The 20,617-nt window shown below is 39.0% G+C and overlaps 1 long non-coding RNA gene across 1 annotated transcript in view; it reads right to left on the bottom strand.

Moving 5' to 3' along the window:
* The window catches only part of LOC134748840 (uncharacterized), a 707,412-nt gene extending 696,630 nt beyond the window's left edge, over window positions 1–10,782 (bottom strand). Inside the window, exon 1 of the long non-coding RNA XR_010128435.1 lies at window positions 10,650–10,782. This is a non-coding gene — a long non-coding RNA (uncharacterized LOC134748840). The remainder of the gene's footprint in view (window positions 1–10,649) is intronic.
* Window positions 10,783–20,617: the final 9,835 nt, after the last annotated feature.

Below are 20,617 nucleotides of genomic sequence, written 5' to 3'. Positions count from 1 at the left end.
TTCCGCCCATCGATTGGCTGTCAGCATCAAAGAATAGCCAATAACAACAAGGCGTTTTCATTTTGAGACTCGGAACAAAAAGGAATATTACTGGGGATACCAAAAAAAAATCATCGCAGTTTAAAGAACAAGACAGTAACCTACATCCGATGAAGAAATGAACTGCTCAATGCTCATTATACGGAGGTATAATGAGCATTTCGCATTGAGCAGTGGTCAGTAGGAGTACTGACCGCGTAGTAATATAGGTAAATAGTTGAAAATACATAATTATTTCTGAATTTGCTCTAATCCCTAGGTACTATATGTATAATATTATAAATGCGATAGTAGGCTGCGGGGCATGGCATGCATGGAGGCAGAAGAGATAGCCGCCCACGTCATCCTCGAATGTCCAGGGGTGGCAGAATACCGGGCACAATACCTCGGTTCGCCGGGGTCTCTCCCAGAAGTCGGCGGCAACATCAAGGGTCTGCTAGGCTTCTTGAAAGAGTTGGGTTGGCAAGAGTGGTGCCGGCAACCCATCACGCAAAATAGGCGCAATATATGACGTCGAGTTGCGGAAACCAAGCCCGCGAAAACCTATAACCTATAAATGCGATAGTAACTTTGTCTGTATGTCTGTCTGACTGACTGTTACCTCTTCACGCTTAAACCGCTTAACAGATTTAGATGGGCATGGAGATAGTTTGAAGCCCAGGGAAGGACATAGGCTAGTTTTCATCAATCATCATCTTCTACGCAGACAAAGTCGTAGGCAGAAGCTAGTAGCAAATAATAGAAATGAAGTAGTAAAGTGGGGAATCAGTATTATGTGAAGGCACGGAACACTTTTTATTACGGGCCCGCGGCAGTAGTTTTCTTATCAAAGATAGACTACTCTAAACAAATATACATTGTATTCTCTGGCATTACAAATAGGTAACATAGTTGTTTTCTACGTTTGTGGTTAGTCAATGATTACCTGTCAACGTCAAAACGCAGTGTTCCCGCCAATAACAGAAAGGCGTTTTATTGTAGCGACGTAAAGGCGGGCGACATTTTATTTGTGTTGGCGTGGATAAGGCAGAGGCGGAAGCGTTCTTGCCGAAAATAAATGCAGGACTCAAATTGTCGGCTGCTATATTTCAGATTGGCTTGACTCTTTGGCACTGCGACTTAGAGAAGAGAGAAGTAGCTTCGCTTTGCATTTTCTATCGCATGTTTAAAGGGGAGTGCTCTGAGGAATTGTTCAGATTAATCCCAGCCGCTTCTTTCCGCCATCGCTCTACGCGACAACATTTTCATTTTTACCAGTTAGATTATTGGCAGTCCTCAACTGTGCGTTCTAAAACTTAAAAAAATATTTATTCAATTATTTTTAAGCCTACAAAAATAAGCAAAAAGATTTTTTTCAGAAACTTCCTACCTAGCAACTAAACTGTGGAATGAACAGTCGCCCGCGAAATTTCCGGGCCGATATGACGTTTAAACATTAAAAAAACGAGCGCACTCTTATCTTAAATGCCGACAATGTATACTTGTAACCCCTCTGATGTTGCAGGTGTCCATGAGCGACGTTAATTATTTACCATCAGGTGATTCGTCTGCTCGTTTGCCTCCTATATCATAAGAAAGGTAGGAAAAGTTGGATATTTGATAGGGATTTTCCTAGAGTATGTTGACTAGTTTCTGACCATTTTAACTATAAAACTCCCGTGAGACTTGAATATATTAAATTTATTTTAAACGGGTCACTCACGTATTATTATATCGAATAGACGCTCGACATGTTGCGATTCAATTTTCGAGGATCCTCTTCACGGAGCAACGTCTCGCCTTCACTGGTCGAGAGCGCGGGCGCACCTTGTGTGACTTAATAATACGTGTGGCCTGTAAATTTTTTTTTTCTTACCTGTATTTTACTCCCTGCAATTTTGCACAGGGTGAATTTGCCAATGTCGGTGTTGACTTTCACACGTGAGGAGAATGTTTGGTATAGTATTTTATTTAGGATTATAATAAAACTATAACATTTAAAACTTTCGCGGTTGGAACACATATTAAATCACATTTACAAACGGGTCTATCGCGAATTTATTTTGTTACCTTTATTTACCGACGTTTCGACACAGGTTTCACTGGTCGTGGTCGCGGCTAACTGACGTCCCAGCAAAATGTCAAAACAGAGATTTGTGTGACTACCCCGTTTGTTTGTTTGAGTTTGAGGTAGACATCACATTTTCAAACCACCCACTACACATAAATGTTAATTATAATAAAACTGTCTCCTGTGTATTGGACCGCCGTAACCGCTCGCCTTACATAGTTGCTGCCTGCAGCTGAAATTAATATTTGATTTACGACCGTATCCGATACTTACTTGTACTTTGCAAGGCTTTATTAAAACCATCCTATCTACAGTAAGTACTTGTATTTCGCAAATAACAATACTGAGAAATGTTAAAATGGCCCTTGTTTTCAGTGAATGAGGGCTACCGCGTTTAATTTCGCCGCTATGGGCGCTAGTGTAGATGGAGGTTTTTCAAAATGTCAAATCCATAGAAGTTTTGGGGGTTTCAAGCTTTTTTATCGGGCATTTTCATTCCTTATTTATAATTGTGGTAAATCTTTGTCCATCTTTGATTAATCCCATGATTAAACAATAGATATAGCTCAATTTTTTTTTGTGGTTTCAAAAAAGTGCCAACTAAAATATATATTATTTATTAATCATAATAATGTACATAACCTTTGATCGATATCAATATCTCCACCTTCTACTAATATGCTACAATATTGGGTCAGTTTTTGCACCTAAAAAAGGGGCCCAACTGACTATCAGTCCGCCGGACGATATCGGCCTGTCAGTTAGAACAAAAACTTGACTGTTCCGAACAACTGACAGGCCGATATCGTCCGGCGGACTGATAGTCAGTGGGCCCCTTAAGCCCTTTTACTTACTTACTTACTGCTGTGGCGCGACGACCCGAAGTGGATCTTGGCCTCCGACACCAAAGACCGCCATGCTACTCTGTCCAAAGCCCTTTTTACATGTAACTAAATCACTTAGGCTACTGGCATTCGAACGCAAAGCATACATTATGGGATAATGTAACTATACTATGGCAAATATCGATTAAATCCTAAGCTCGTACAAATAATAGATCACGAACATCACGGCCGAACGAGCCAAATTAAGAAAGTTCCCAAGTTGTCTGGACCGGAAATCGAACTCAGGGCTCAAGTCCACGGCAAGCTCGGCCGAATTTCACCTTCCCATACAAACGAAGTTTCATTCTCATTTTAAAACTACGTGTTGGATTGTTATGAAACTTTGCACGTACAATAACATAAGGTATATCTTTGCCTGTAATTAGTTTATATAGCTCCAGTTTATAAAACAAACGAAATAGAGCAAAAACAAGTTTTGTAAGAAAAACTTTAAATTCGCTGTATTTTTTTAACTTTGGTATTTGAAGCTACATAAACTAATTACAGGCATAGATATACCTTATCCTATTGTAAGTACAAAGTTTGAGAGCAATCTAGCTAGTCGTTTTAAAATGAGAGCGTAAGTAAGTAAGTAAGTAAGTAAGTAAATATTCTTTATTGCACCAAAATTATACATTTTACATACATGTAAAACTACAAAGAAATATTTAAAGAAAAAATAGAACCAGGTAACAACAGGCGGTCTTATCGCTAAAAAGCGATCTCTTCCAGACAACCTTTGGGTAGCAGGAAATGTAGAACTCATACAAAAGTCAACAGGTAGTGCAAAGAGCTTAAATAGCGTAACTACGTTTGTATGGAGAACCGAGCTTGCCGGGGACTTAACTGTAAGTAGGGCATCTAAAACTTCACTCACAGTCACACTTGAACTTCTCAAGCTATCTGGAAATGAGGCAAGAAGGTATTTGTTGATTTTGTTTTTGGATGGCTCACCCTAGGGCTATTTTACTATTTATATTTATCTGATCAGACCATTAACCATATCATTCTAGAATGCCCTCTTTCTAGATACATAGTACACAGGAAATGTAGACGATTTTAAGACCCTGTCAGAAGGAGCAGTCACGTACCTGGGAAGATTATGACTGTAGTGTATTGACGCTTCGAGCGCTTACGTCATGGTGACGTCACTGACAGTTAGGGTCAGTCGATATTATACCGTGAGCAGAGCCGGACGTACCGCGTGATGTTTGAGTTGGCGAATTGTTGGAAATACATTACATCGTATGATATACTGAGGTAAATACAGTACATTACAATGACTATAAGTTTTTCTAGTTTTAAATGATTCACGGTTAGTTTCACTAGACTAATATTGACCGGGATATAGACCTTGATATTACCTTTTGTATTATTTATGAGCTCCCGATATTTCGACGCAGTTACATGCATCATGTTCACGGGTGACTGAAGATAGCGGGTATCACGGTCTATATCCCAGTCAGTATAAGTCTAGTATAAGTTTTTCTTTTTATATGTAATCCAGTGACATGTCCGCGGTAAGCCCTCTGAACAGTCTTGATCGTGTTTTCATTAGAAAGAGGTGCAGCTTCCGGGAAAATTACAAGCCGTGTTGCAAAATACATGGATTTGCTTTTGAATATATATGAGATATTAAGGGTTTATTGACTTGGACCGTATTCAAGCCGTTTAATTATAGTTTGGGATGTTATCTTGTGGGTTAAGTTAAGGCAATGATATTTAAATATATTTGACGGTTTATGAAAACACGCCTTTAAATAAATATGAAACATCGGACAAGGTGGTGTAGACATCGCTTTTTGGCGATAAGATCGCCTGTTGTTAACTAAATATGATAATATGTACCTAATGTACCTATATCAAAATGTAGCAGCGTGGGAAGGTCCAAGACTAGAATATGGACCGACGATCTGGTTAAAGTGGCGGGAAACCGTTGGTTGTGGGCAGCGAATGACCGTTCGTTGTGAAGATCCTTATTGGAGGAGGCTTTTGTTCAGCAGTGGACGTCTTTCGGCTGAGATGACGATGATGATGATCAAAATGTAAGTTCGAATTGACCTCCTACTTACTACTACTTTACGGAAATAAATAGAACACGGAAGGTGCCCAATAGGAGGGCTGCCGCGAGCGACTCAGCTGTACCAAAGAATAAATAATAGTACTACCATACAGAAACGAAACTTCCCACAAAACCGAAGTTTGACAGCGGTTCAGGGTCGAATCATGATGTCCCTTTCTAATATATGGCACTATCCCTTCCGGCTATTTAGGGTTGTCAATATTTAGGTCATTATCTTATCTGTGGTCGTGCACGCGAAGTGACGTCAAGTTGTGCCAACCCTAATAATTGCTCGGAGCAATGCTGAGCCGAACGGAGCCGAGTTTGCCCGAAGCGAGGAGTTTCGCAGCCCTGGCTGTGCCAACGCCCACACTGTTAACTGTCCATCGGTAAGGTCAACTTAACTGTCTATCCTATGGAGGAACCTGGTCTTCAGCAGAAGGACATGATGTCACGATCCTCAGTATTGCGGGACCGACTGAAGAAGAAGAAGAAGAAGCTCCACCGATGGACAATTAAGAGTGTTTGTAGTACAACGCGCATGTTGACAACGTCAAAATATTGTAACGCCGCTCCTCTTGCGCATGTCTTGTAGAATTTAATTCTAACCAAAACCAATTCTGACTGATCACAAGTTTTTAGGGTTCAGTACCCAAAGGGTAAAAACGGGACTCTGTTACTAAGACTCCGCTGTCCGTCTGTCTGTCTGCCTGTCCGTCTGTCACCAGGCTGTATCTCAAGAACCGTAATAGCTAGACAGTTGAAATGTTCACAGATGATGTACTTCTGGTTGCCGCTATAACAGCAAATACTAAAAACAGAATAAAATAAATATTTAAGTGGGGCTCCCATACAACAAACGTGACTATTTTGTCGTTTTTTTGCGTAATGATACGTAACCCTTCGTGCGTGAATCCGACTCGCACTTGGCCCGTGTTTTTAATAGCGGAAAATGATACATTTGGTAAACATTCAAAACTTCGAGAGTTCGGGCGGGTTATAATTATGGAGAAGGGATATATTTCAGTGATATGTGTCAGATAAGAGTTCATCATATGGACCGTATCGAAGTCAAACATGTACAATCGCCCACACTGTTATCTGACAGGTCGTAAACCTGATGGATATATTTCATAACCTTATAAAGGTTAACTGGAAGAGATCCCTGAAAGGGATAAGTTCGCCTTTGTACAAATGATGCGTTTTTCTCTTGTTTTATGTTTCTTTTTGTACAATAAAGAGTTTTACTACTACTACTACTATATTAGTTAGTGTTGCTGTTTGTACTCGTACCGAGAGCTCCGCCGCCCGATTATTACCTATATTCAGTCGCTGCCCCAAAGTATGACATCCATCAACCATTAGGCCGCGTTTACCGGCCATATGTCGATATTCTTAATGCTAAAAGCATAGCTAAAAGCACCGTCCTGTCGACTGTCGAAGGCGACTGTCATTACGCCTCATAGGAGCAGACATTCTATTTGTCGCTGTAATCGCCTTAGTGCCCGCAAATGGATCTGGAACTCAAGCTCCGTGTGCAAGCTGCCGTGGGTCTGAGCTGTCAGAAACACTGTCCAACCTGCGTGGAGCAAATAGCAATAGATTCCCTAATGGCTTTTACGTAAAGATGTTGCAGTTTTTAAGAAAAAATAGGACATAGAGAAGCCAATTTTCGATTTAAAATACGCGAGTGACCTGTTTTAATATATTTTATATGTTTATGTCTCACGGAAGTCGTTTTATTAACAAATTACCACTTAAGGAGACTACAATATAGATATTTTTGGTAAATTAAGTGAGAAATAACACTTAATTTACCAGTTTTATATTCTTATGTTTTTTTACAAAAAAACATTTTTATCGTGTTTCTCAAACTGTAAAAATAAAATAACTTAATATTCTTTATTGCACCAATACCTTTTACATGTGAAATTACAAAGAAATTAAAAATGTATTTGTAACTAGTTAACAACATGCGTTCTTATCGCTAAAAAGCGATACATCACCTTGTCCGATGATTCATATTTGTTTAAAGGCGTCTTTTCAAAAACCGTCAAATATATTTCAATATTATTGCCTTAACCCACAAGATAACATCCCAAACTAGCATTAAATGGCTTGAATACGGTCTAAGTCAATAATCCTTTAATATCTCATAAATATTCAAAAACAGATCCCTCTATTTTGCAACATGGCTTATAATTTGGCCGGAAACTGCACCTGTTCTAATGAAAACACGATCAAGACTGTTCAAGGCTTACCGCAGACATCGAAAATCGAAATATTGTTATCTATTTATTTAATATATTTATTTCGTATAACAAGATCTATATCATTGCAATAATTGAAGTGTACAAGGAAGGAATATATGTCGTCACTTTTTTCGGAAAATGAGATTTTCATTTCAAAATGTAGAGCTCTTAATGAATATGTAACACAACTTTTTTTTAGTTAAAAAAGATCTGGTCACGGAAGGACCATACATTTTGACATGGTTCCAAATTTTAAAACCGCGATTACTCAAAATGTTACTTAAGTGACCTTCAATTACATTACATAATTAATACAATAAATTAAATTAACCTAAATCACTGGGAATTAATTTGGCAAATCTAATTATTTTATTAAGTAGTCAGTCACACTATATATAGATAAGTATTATAATTATATAAAACTTATAATATTATAAATTATATAAAGCTTAACAACTTAAAATTAAAAATTCTGTAAAACTAAAAATCTAATTCTATTGGGCCTGTGGCATGGTGCAGAGGATGTTTTAAGCATTTCCTGAGTTACAATACTGTCACATTGACCGTGGCAACTATAATCTGCATCTTCTCATATGATATTTTCGGCAAAGATCCTAATCTGTTCAACAAAAGCCATTGTTCCTTTTGTGTGTGCGCGTGGCCATTGTTGGTGAACGCATGTCACTCGCTGATACACAATGGTCACGCGCTCCCCAAACAATGTTTTCGCGCAGACTTAAAAGGAACAATGGCTTTTGTTTAACAGATTAGGGTCTTTGGCAAAAAAATCATTAGAAAAATGCAGACTATAACAGTTGTCTTGTCACTGGTGACATGGACAAATTACGAAATAGTGTTTGTGCCGCTGGACCCTCACGAACCGAGGGTCGAAAGTTAGTTGGGATTCCATCCGGCCCTATCCGCAATCTTCATGGCAAAATAAACTAGCTAGAAATGAGCAAACAATATGCATTGCCTAATACCTACGTAGCCCTTGTTAAAGTAAAGCGGGTTGATCCGAGGTGCGTCTAATGTATGCACAAGCACGTCTGCGCGGGTTGTAAGCCTGATGTTACACCGACTAGGGAGGTAAAGAGACCAAGATTAGAGTTTTACTAGATTATCATTTATTTACTAGATTCAGAATGACGGGACTTAATCGCGTAAAATAAGTTTTAAATTTACCTCCAACGTTTCGAGGAGAGCGTTGTCCCCGTGGTCTCAGAGAAGACTGGCTAAAGTTGACATCAACATCTTCTAGGCGCGCGAGTCTTTCGAACTACCAACCAAAAATAAAATTACCTATAGGTATACAAATCTGACTGACCCATTGCACCCGGGATATTCTCCGCTTCTCTATATTTAACCAAATTTCCGTTGCCAATCGTTACAATTGTAAAGTGAAACTCAATAGGGTGGGAAAAGTCATTTTCAACCCGGCGCTAATTCTTACGTATAAAATGTAAACTTTTCGAATATAAAAACGTCGTGAGGACTACTGTAGTAGTTTACTCTGGGGTGGCAGGTCTAATGGCTGTCATTTTCGTAAAAACTAGTGTTGTGCTTGTGCGATACGACCTTCAAACCTTCAAGAAAATAGCGTACTCCCATCTTAAAGGCCGGCAACGCATTTACAACCACTCTGGTGTTGCGGGTGTCCATGGGCGGCGGTAATCGCTTACCATTAGGCGAGTCGTCTGCTCATTTGCCTTCTCTATTAAAAAAAGATCTTGGGATTAGATTGCTTGGAGGAAGCTGATGGTGGCGAATAAAGAGAGTTTTGTATTGATTACAGTAGTTTCGGTGTGACACGTCGCCGTGCTCTGAGTACAAGCCAATAATAATTATCTTTAAAATACACCATTAGGCAGAATAACACTATGGATTAGAGGAATTTATACATTGACAATGTTTACTAAGTTCAGCCAGCAAAAAGTAACTCAACGTGCCAAAAACATCTGCCACACTCCAATAGTACAATTTCCGATGAAAGTGTAGGTAAGTACTACAACTTGCACAAGCTGAGTTGTCAGTTTCGGAAACAAAGAAAAGAAATCTTTCATTGCCTCACTTGCAGCTACAGTTATAACCACCAGGGCTACCTTATTGCCTGGGCAGAGTTCAATAGCAAGTGAAACGAAAACGATAAAGTTATGATATCGATGATATCGCCAACATCCAACTTGGAGTCTGCGGAGTTGTCAGACCCCACGCTGCAACTTATTTTGCAGCGTGGTCACTCCTCGAACCGGTGTATTCAAATTTAATAATTTGTTAAAGTTCTGATAATTTTACCAATAAGTGTGAGCGAATGCCTGATGACACAACTCAGAGTGCATATGGCGCAACACTATCCTATGTCCTGTCCCGGGACTCAAACCATTTCCATACCAAATTTCAACAAAATGGGTTCAGCGGTAAACCGGTTATTAAGTTTATTAAGCGTGAAGAGGAGTTTAAGCGTGAAGAGCTTTTTTTAGTTTTATGTCGGAAAGGTGTCAATGAGATACCATAAATAAATTCAGCACCCCCGATTTATACCTACATTAAAAATTGTGTTCCAAGCATTTCCCTCTATACCTTTTTAAGGGTACCGTACCCAAAGGGTAAAAACGGGACCCTATTACTAAGACTCCGCTGTCTGTCTGTCCGTCTGTCTGTCCGTTTGTCCGTCTGTCCGTCTGTCTGTCACCAGCTGTATCACATGACTCATGAACCGTGATAGCTAGCAGTTGAAATTTTCACTTGTCGCTAGCCGCGTTGCCGCTATAACAACAAATACTAAAAAGTACGGAACCCTCAGTGCGCGAGTCCTACTCGCACTTGGCCGGTTTTCTTTCTTGGCCTAAATAAAAAAATACGGAATTTTGAAGACAGTTAAAACTGTTTTGCAACATATTTCAAAGCGCGTTGTCTTTACATACGAGTATGGCCTAAATAAAATAATTTTGAATGTTTTTTGAAGATGGGGTGTCCACTGGACATCACCTTCACACCAGTCACGAAGAAGTGAACTAGCTGTTTACAAGAGTGTTTCGCCTTGTGCCTCTCGAAGGGCCTTCGTTTAAGGCTCGGAAGTCTCGCAACAGGTGCCCGCGGGACGCGAATGTTTGGGCTTGACATATCGAAAGCGATCGGAGAATATTTAATATGTTTACTGTATTATGTATATGCGATATGGTTTGATTATGTTAGTAGTGTTCATAGATCGATTGTGAAGATTTATAACCTCCAAACTAATTGCTTTTATAAAGGACGTTTTATTTTTCGAGGGACGATTAAACATTTTATATTAAATTTGAAGTCACTTACCAGCAGAAATGTATTTTTGTGCATCATCACTTTATCAACGACTGAAAGACCAGCAGCGGTATCATGGTCGCATTTTTATCACCTGTCATGCCATGCGTCACTTTCGCACTTACATATTTGTTAGAACGTGACAGGCATAGTGACAAATGATAAAGAGCCGACCATCTTAGCCCTACAGTATTCATTTACTAATATATTTTCTCAATTTAACGCTCACGTCTCGCTTACACGTTTACTTACGGAAATACCTGGAAATTCACCGCAAAACCACAGTTCACCTCAACACATTGTAGCTAACCTCAAGAAACTATTGTTCCCACTGCTTTCGAAACTCAGGCCTTAAACAGACCAGTTTACTCTAAACCTGTAAAACTTATACTCGCTCCTTGTATTACAAATTCTAGCAACTAAAATTAGTACCACACCAGACAGATATATGCTACTTGAATGCTCGTCAAATTTCATGGTATTTCAGAACATCGTTTCAAAATGAGCTAAACTTACAATCAATTGTATGGAGGCGGCTAAGTTCGTGTGATTATTAATGGAACAAATTATCACAATTTGTAGTGGTTGGCCAAACGTGCGCTTGATAAGCGACTGGAAAAGCGTTCTGGAAGACGAAGAAGAGACCTATCCCGTTGGGAATAGTTGGTGAAACCGGGTTGAAGAAGAGAAGAGCGGATCAAAGATCACAATTAGTGCTGGTTGGTCAACGCGACGCGATAAGCGACGGAAAGCGCTCACAGCACGCGGCAGCTTTCCGTCATGTTGGCGCACGCCCGGTCCAAATCGGAGAAGAGACCAATCCCGTTGGGGAGAGTTGATGAAACAGGGTTGAAGAAGAGAAGAGCGGATCAAAAATCACAATTAGTGCTGATTGGTCAACGCGACGCGATAAGTGTCGGGAAGCGCTCACAGCACGCGTCAAGCGTCCGTCATGTCGGTGCACGGCCCTGTCCAAATGGAAAAGACCTATCCCACTGGGGATAGTTGGTGAAACAGGGTCGAAGAAGAGAAGAGTGGATCAAAGATCACAATTAGTACTGGTTGGTTAACGCGACGCGATAAGTGACGGGAAGCGCTCACAGCACGCGTCAAGCGTCCGTCATGTCGGCGCACGGCCCTGCCCAAATGGAAAATACCTATCCCGCTGGGGATAGTTGGTGAAACAGGGTCGAAGAAGAGAAGAGTGGATCAAAGATCACAATTAGTACTGGTTGGTTAACGCGACGCGATAAGTGACGGGAAGCGCTCACAGCACGCGGCAAGCGTCCGTCATGTCGATGCACACCCGGTCCAAATCGGAGAAGAGACCTATCCCGTTGGGGATAGTTGGTGAAACAGGGTTGAAGAAGAGAAGAGCGGATCATAGATCACAATTAGTGCTGGTTGGTCAACGCGACGCGATAAGCGACGGGAAGCGCTCACAGCACGAGGCAAGAGTCCGTCACGTCGGCGCACGTGCCCGTCCAAATGGAAGAGCGTGGTCGCGGACGTGTCCCCTACTTTATTTCGCCTTTATTTTAACAGAATAAACGTATCATTTTGTACGGTTTTTATTGAGTGCGGTGACTTCGTGGTTTGGTAGCCGGCGGGAAATTATTATTATTATTATTACGAGCCTATCGTGTCCCACTGCTGGGCAAAGGCCTCCCCCCTCTACTTCCACTCCACGGCGGGAAATATTGGAGAAAATTTCGACGCAAAAGCGCTATAATATAAAAGATATTCTTATTTCATCATCATCATCATCATGTCAGCCGATAGACGTCCACTGCTGGACATAGGCCTCCCCCAAGGCTCGCCACTCCGACCGATCCTGTGCCGCTCGCAACCACCGAATTCCCGCGACTTTCACCAGGTCGTCGCTCCATATTCTTATTTGTTGTATACAAAATAAAATAAAAATAACATATTTATTTGCCCGGAAAAAAAATCATATCCTTTTAAGCCTAATACCTATAAGAGCACCAAACAATAATAACATTATTTCACTATATACCTGTTGGCAGAGTTGCATCATTTATTGATGTTTTTTAGTATAAACTTTTTTTCCTTTTCGTTGAAGTCTTGATACCTAATTAGTTTCTTCTCTAATATTAATCTAATTAAAATTTTGTAATATAATAAATTCCCTCTGGACATAGGTACATGATTCATATATATTCTTAGTGGAAACTGTTTTGGCTACTGTATTATTCATTTTAATGTATACTATGCACAATTGTAAGCTGTTTGTTTCCCAAATAAAATAAAAAACTACAATATCTGACAAAGATGACCACATTCGGTTCGCGTTTTTATCATTTGTCAAATCGCGGCTGTCACGTCACGTTGCGAGAATGATAAAGACAGGATAGACGATAAAAAGTTTTGTCTGAGCAACCTAAATAACTTTAGTCATAAATGGGAACTGTTATGGCTGAGAATAAAATTACATAAATTAATTATTTAGTTGTACCATATAGACGGAGTTATATTTATCTTTGATTGTACTATTTTGGCGTGCGGTTTTCCATATTTCCCAAGTTCTAATAAAGGAAAACCACACCCTCAATGCACATAATACATTTTTCACATCACCAATTCGAAAAAGGGCTTTTCCTTCCCTGCTAGGAGGGATCCAAGTGGCACTTTTCTTCCCTGCTAGGAGGGATCATATTAACGACGCTGCCAACCTGAGCAGATTGGCACAGGATAGGAATAAGTTCCGAGAGATGGTCGCCGACGTCCGATGAGGACATGGCACAAGAAGAAGAAGAAGAAGAAGGAGGGATCAAAGTAACAATTTTCTATTCTAGGACACTATTTTTCCTGTCTTTGCACGTTATTTTTTAGCTTAAATAATATTTTTAAACATCATAATTACCTCATAGGTGATGCGAAAAGCAGTATGTGTCACATGGTAGCAAAATTATTTCCATCTTGGGCGTAGTTCACTTGAATCCCTCACTACGCTCAGGAATCTACTTTAGAATCCCTCGCTACTCACGGGATTCTATTATAGAATCCTTCGCTTCGTTTAGGATTCTATGTATTACGCCCTCGTCCTAAATATGTCATTTTGCTCCCTTGTGACACAATCTACTATATCATCTTTGGTCCAGATACGAGCATAATCGTTTTCTAGCCGTTCTAACTCAGGTTACAACAAAGTCTAAAATTTTCATCCACACTTAACTTTTTATTGAAAAGAAGTCCTTTCTTAAAGTTTGACCCAAGCACGGGTTTATTATGTAGCTGTAGGGGGCGCCATACAATTCGGATCGTTTTAATCTCTTTTGTCGTTTGACATGCATTGTGTCGAGTGGGACTTCGTAATTTAAATCTGACGCCGAGGGTCGAGGTTAACATGCATTTTTCACTTCTGATATAGTCGCGGGCAAAGATTTGGAGTCAGAATCACAACATATATCGTACCTACCAATCAGATTCACTTCCCATAACACAGGTTGTATATTTGGTTTGCCACCATTGGTATAAGGTACCAATTGTAATATTTATAAATGTGCAAATTTATATAAAACACATGTCTTTTCCGATCCAAATACTAATTAATTCTATCTCAACCAGATAATTAACTAAGTGACCGATGTAGGTACATGAATAATCCATCACACATTTTTATTACCCGACTACATCATTCCAATTTCGACATTTAAGTCATAGACATAAGGTTACAATCGGTTTGAAAACAGAGCCGTCATACGAGGTTTTAAAAGTTTGTTTCCGCAGCTCGTAAACTTTTACGAGGAAAACAAAATTGTTCCGACTACTTCCCGAGTACTGGAGAAGGATCAAGATCAGCCGAGGAACGGCGGCTGGACATAGACTTACACATATATCGACGCGCATTCGACAAAATCCGATAAGAAAAAACTTTATGTCTGCGCAATAAGATTAGAGCGAAAAAGTCGTCGTTCGGCTCGCCTCGCATCGGCCGACGCCTGCCGACGCGTCGACGGCTTTTTCGCTCTTATTGCGCAGGGGTCTCTATTGTTTTACATAATTATTGAAAGTCATAATGTAATGATCATATTATCATTAGTCATAATTTGGTTTTTCTCAGAAACGCATAACTTTTCAGGATTGCCATAAAACAAACCTAACCTAACCTATCTATAGGATAACCAGAGGAAAATCCTGAAAAGTTAACGGTTTCAGAATTATGACTAATGATAATATGACAATCATTACATTATGACTTTCAATAATTATGTCAAACAAAGGGACCCCATTGCGGAGACCCTTATGAAGCGATTACAAATAGTACGAGTTCACCACACATATTAGGTGTAATTTTACATGTGAAAATGCTACAATTCGAGCAGCACAACTGACTCGTATTCTGCACAACTTTAACTATAACAGCCCAGGTACACCCCTTAACCTTAATTTTTGTAACTATTTTTAATTAAATCGAATACTGGTCGTAATTTTAAGCTCAAATTAAAATAAGTACCTGTATAATAACCTATTCTGTATAATAAGGAAGAGCGGTGTCTCCCAACAGAGGCAACAATTTGCTTACCGGGAGGCACAATTTTTATGATCTAAGGGATGTCATAAATATTGTGCATTTTATGAAATAAAGTATTTTGTATTTTTTTTAAGTGTGTTAATTTCAGTAATTACAACTTTTTCTAGTACCACGTAGCCATTGTAACGCCAACATATTGTGAACTGACTTTCCTAAAGAATTTACACACTCACTGATGCATGCATCACGTGCACATAATTATAGCCAGTAAAACTATTTCCATACTATGACGAGTCGCCCTTGTGCTTACCCTTCTTACGCGATAATATCCTGTTTCGTTAAAAAAAAATACAGTTGCTCAAAAAGTGCTACTTTTCGTGGCTGTTTAGCGTGCGGAAAGTTGGTTTTCGCGAACTAGTGCTTTTTACTTTTCCAATTTTTTTAAATTTATACTTGTTACAATTCATGACTACTTATTGATGAGTGTTTATATTAGTTTCCTTTAAACGTCGTAATCAACATAAAAACGTACTGTTAATGTAAGAATACAAAAAATATGCATATTTCATATTTTATTACTTACCTCTTCATCATTATAAGGATTATAACACGTTTATTTTTTAATGTTGAAAAACCGTTCTTAATAAGGTCTGAATGGAACGGAACGCCTGTCAAAGAAGAGGCGTATTTTCATACTGCAAGAATGTTTTAAGTTTCCAAATGCAACATTCGATATTGTTTTTATAAATATACGATACACAGATAATCGTAAATAACGATATTTAGATAATAATATTACAATGTTTTAATATTTACAATTGTTTCTGTCTTATAGAACACGCATTTGAAAAAAAAACTTTCATTGAAGTGGGTTCAATAGTAATAACAAAATCTATTCTAGTCGAACAAAAGCTAGAAAAACACCTCTTCATAATGTCAATGTCAATGATGTCACAGAATTAATAATATAAAAAGATTCGAATTCCATTCCTTAATACTTGTTGCTTTTCTTATTTTTTCGCAACTGTATTAAAAAACGTCGTTCGATACACGTGCGGATATGTCATTCTTAGTAATGACATACTTTCCGCACTAGCATCGAAATGTACTATACCTATGGGAAAATCGTAAAAGATTAAATTAATACAAGTAACCCAATGAGGCAAACATTGCCGTTGGGGTCATTACCCCAGCTAAATGTTTGCCTCATTAAATGTTTCATCAAAACATTATAATCTTGTATTATAAGATCCCTAAGTTAATTAATCTGTTATATTCTTCGACCTCTCGTCCAATTACAAGTATTTGATTGTATAATATTACTTCAAAGGTCTCTAAAGTTGGAAAGTTCAAAGTGCTCGGGTTGTTCATGTAATTCGGGATGTTTTCCTTCTTGTTTATGTAACTTAAAATTTTCGAGCTTAATAACTAGGGCCCGATTCGAGTCGAGATACTTTTAAAAGGTGACGTTATTTATTTCAAAACAACATGTTATGCAACCAAACACACAAGCTAGAACAGTCCGGGTCCTGGCCGAGGCGTCTAACACTTCGTTTTATATAGAAATCACGACGTGACCACCGAAGCTCGGAAGTGGCTGTCTATAAAAAACCGGCCAAGTGCGAGTCAGACTCGCCCACCGAGGGTTCCGTACTTTTTAGTATTTGTTGTTATAGCGGCAACAGAAATACATCTGTGAAAATTTCAACTGACTAGCTATCACGGTTAATGAGATACAGCCTGGTGACAGACAGACAGACGGACAGACGGACAGCGGTGTCTTAGTAATAGGGTCCCGTTTTTACCCTTTGGGTACGGAACCCTAAAAACGTCGTGTCTCGCCGCGGTCTAGAGCCGGACCGTTCTTAGTGTAAGCCATCTTTTATGAAATCACAGTTTTATCTTTGCTACTCTATCTTTAATGTTCGTGGTTAAAATCATTCTCCTTTTTGGTTTAGTAATGACTACAAAGTAGCGCGACATATTAAAACTATGACCCAACCTACTAGTTACATATTTCTTGATATATTTCGCACCTCAACGTATCAAGGCGCCACAGATTGGCGAATAGACGCCGCAACAAGTGAAACGAGGAGAGTGATGGATGACGGCAGAAGCCGACGTGACAGAGGGGGTCTCGCGGGACAGGAATAGTATGATAAACAAACTGGTAAGTGTATACCGTCAAGGACTGAAGACTGGCCTTGTTTCAAAAATGGTGGACCGATATGGTCCTGAATATTTTGAAATATGTCTCACGATAGTTTAATTTCGATTAAAAGGCTTTAGTTTTTTTATTAGGGTTCCGTACCCAAAGGGTAAAAACGGGAACCTATTACTAAGACTCCGCTGTCCGTCTGTATGTTCGTCTGTTCGTCTGTCCGTCTGTCTGGCACCAGGCTGTATCTCATGTACCGTGATAGCTAGACAGTTGAAATTTTCACAGATGATGTATTTCTGTTCCGCTATAACAACAAATACTAAACAGTACAAAACCCTCGGTGGGCGATCCCAATCGCACTTGTCCGGTTTTTTTACTTATACCTATTTGCCTTTTGATTTTTTTCCGGTACGTACCAGATATATAATCCCTTCTTGGAATAACTATAACTGCGGAATATTATGTATAGGTATACAAATTTTGATATGTTTACGTCGTTGATCATTTCCTCAACTTCATTTGATCTTTCACCCCGAATCCGGAACGATCTAATGTCAGGTCGTAAATCATAACCCACCTTTTGACACGCCGGTTACCGCGATATTACATTCTTACACGATTTCCTTTTATGGTTTCCGTTTGCGCTCGCGAAAATATCACGTCATTAAATAAAGTGCGTATTGTAATAGTAGTAGTAACAAGTTTTTGCCCGCGACTTTATCTGCGTAGAATTAATACTTCCATAGGAAAATTCACACAATTGCTGCATATTACCAGTTTATCAGTCGGGTTTTCGTAAGAATAGAGGGACGGCAACAGCTCTGCTCGACGTTACTGATAATATTTTGGCAGCTCAGGACCTGGAACAAGGTACCATACTTACATTATTAGACTTCTCCATAGCTTTTGATACCATCGACATTTCACTCTTGTATCAAAGCTGTCATATTACAGTTTCAAAACGGACACCTGGAAATGGTTTGTAAGTTACCTAAGCAATCGGAGCCAGCTAATTGAACTTCAAGCGTCTAATAGTAAGGTAGTCGTGTCTGAAATACTTTCGGTATCTAGAGGTGTGGCGCAAGGCTCTATTTTAGGCCCATAACTGCAAGTTCGTAAACCTTATTACGAAAGGTATAAGGCCCACCGATGGACAGTGTTATTCATTTTATTTCATAGCTAATTAATATATTTCCTAAAAAAATAAGGTGAATTCAGTAACCAAACAAATTACAGTGTTGTAATACAATCCAGTGTAAAAGTGAATTAAAGTTTTATAAGAGTGATAGTAAAGTGAAGTGCGGACTATGGAATAGCCTGGTGTGAATTGCGCTTTTCACCCCCCATTCAAGGGATGCTTTTCCTAATGCAAATTATCCTATTTTTCGGAACTCAAACTATTTACATTATACCAAATTGTATCTAAATTGGTTCAGCGGTTTAAGCGTGAGGTAACAAATAGACATAAAGACATTCTTATTTTTAAAACGGAACTGTTTTGTATATTATGTAGTTATATTATAAGCTTACAACGCAAACTTGTATCGAGATTAAACTATAGTTTAGATACATAACAACCGCCGCTTTTATAATGTTAAAGTTTTTACCTATTAACTGAATTACGTACTATTTCTCATTGTATACCATTACTACATCTTCCTGTTCTTAAAAAACTGCCACCATTCTAAAAGCAAAACATTTAACATAAACAGTGACGCACAAAGCGACCGGAAGTCATTAGGCCATTTCCCTCACGTCCAGGACAACCGGAAGTGCCGCTTGACTAGCTGTTTAGGGGATTCGGAAATAATTGTCATTAGTTTTTGTGGTTCTGTTCTGGGTAAGACGTTTTAGGTGAAAAAGAGGACAATTTTTTCGACACGATACGATTCTTTATTGCATACAGCTATAAATACGCATAAAAATACAGTTAAAAACTAACTACGCTACTGACCAAGGGCAGTTGAAGCTACTAAAATTCAGCTACCCCCACACAGTAGGCATTTTCTATTTTTTTATCAGGTAGGGTTTTATGCAGCCGGCCACTGGACTATGACGGCAAAGCATTCCACAGAACATCAGAGCTGTGTGAGATGTCACTCTGAGAACACCATTTTTCCTTGTTCCTTAAGATTGCTACTGTTTAATTAATACTCCATACCGCAACATAAATAATACTACAAATTAGATTAACCTAATACACTTCCTACTTCCTAGACTTAGTTAAGAAAATAATAGCCTTAAGATAAGAAAATCATGAATCATCCCGATACCATCGACTTATTACGTGTGGGGCCTACACGACCACCATTACCTGAGCCCTCTTACTAGGCTGTACACTAAGTAGGAGGGGTCTTGATAAGTGGTTGGCGTTAACCACACTTTCCGATCCGTCCCTAATGGAGTGGAAGGACTAGATTAAGCTGCGTCTGACAGTTCAAATTTTTAGGGTGTGTTTTGCCAAGTGCATTTCTTAATATATAATGGCCTCCTAGCCTATAAACGGCAGTGACTAACGGGCCAATTCAAACAATGATCTAGATATCAACTAGATATCCACTAATAAAACTTCCGTGAGAATGTATATTAATAACATGTCGAGCGTTTTTCGACTTAAAATACGTGAGTGACCCATTATTAATATAATATCTATTAAGATATCCACTAGATATGAAATAGAAACGATAAAGAGATATTTAAGAAAGTCATGTCAAATTTGACATTTTCGCGATTCCGAATGTCCTCTTGACCGATCTCTTTAAGATTTGCTTAAGATATAAGATATTACTTAGACATCCAATGGATATCTAATGGATATCCCAAAACGTCACAATAATTGTAGCGGTAAATGACAATTGGTTTCTCGAATCGAACTGCAAAAGATAACTAATTGAGAACGAAACTATAACGTATCTATTAGATCTCGTATTGTTCTCGTATCTAGTAATGATCACGTTGTTCGAATTGACCGGCCTGCCTCTGAAGCAGGAGGTCCCGTGTTCGAATCCCAGTAAGGGCGTTTATTTGTATGTTTATCACAGATATATTATTATAATATGTGCCATTTCCATTCTGATATTTGACTCTCCATTCCATAAATAACGATACTTTCGCCTGAATTGTTAATTGAAAGTACCCTCAAGAAATACTATAAAAATGTATACTTAGTCATGTTTTTAAGAAAACACATGCATTTTACTTCACTCGTATTCGAAATGAAAAGTAGAGTGTTTAACTCGGGTGAAAGGTATCATTTCAGCCTCGGACTATTGGCGCTCTCACTGCGTTCGAGCGCCAAAATACCTCGGCAGGAATGAGTGCCTTTCATCCCTTGGTTAACAATCTACTATTCCTGTAAAGGGGCCCACTGACTA

This window comes from Cydia strobilella, chromosome 17 (genome assembly GCF_947568885.1).
Source record: "Cydia strobilella chromosome 17, ilCydStro3.1, whole genome shotgun sequence".
In the NCBI taxonomy this organism is placed as follows: Eukaryota; Metazoa; Arthropoda; class Insecta; order Lepidoptera; family Tortricidae; genus Cydia; species Cydia strobilella.
This window is presented reverse-complemented; position numbering and strand designations above follow the sequence as displayed.